Below are 500 nucleotides of genomic sequence, written 5' to 3'. Positions count from 1 at the left end.
ACTGGGGTAATCGGGATGGGTGTGTCAGAGACAGTGTGATTTGCAAAGGACAAAGCAGAGTTTACGTCCGTTGTACATAGGATCACTATGAGTTGCAAGCGACTCAACGGCACATAACAGCAACATAGGAAGAATGCAACTGATTCATTCTCTAATAAACGTTAATTAAAGGAGAAAGTTCTCTGTATAGTAATGCGCTTTAGAAGGTCAGAGCTTGTGAGCTTGGTATAGGAAACTATAGGGTTCTCAGAGTTACTGTAAGTTATACTCAACTTGATGGCACATAATAACGACACTTTCTCTAATGTTATAGGGTTTATCTTTCATTTATAAGTTGTTTAAGAAGAAAAGACTCTAGAAGATATGGAAATATGAATAGTTTTTTTATAAGAAAAGCCTACTACACACCTCCAAAAACTTCTCCAACAGGGTAAATAGGGAAGCCATAGACTGGGAAAAAATTATTTAATAATGAGATGTCTGATAAGGGACATATGTTT

Source organism: Elephantulus edwardii, unplaced genomic scaffold (assembly GCF_000299155.1).
Source record: "Elephantulus edwardii isolate Elephantulus edwardi_28Jun2011 unplaced genomic scaffold, EleEdw1.0 scaffold00645, whole genome shotgun sequence".
Taxonomy (NCBI): domain Eukaryota; kingdom Metazoa; phylum Chordata; class Mammalia; order Macroscelidea; family Macroscelididae; genus Elephantulus; species Elephantulus edwardii.
This window is presented reverse-complemented; position numbering follows the sequence as displayed.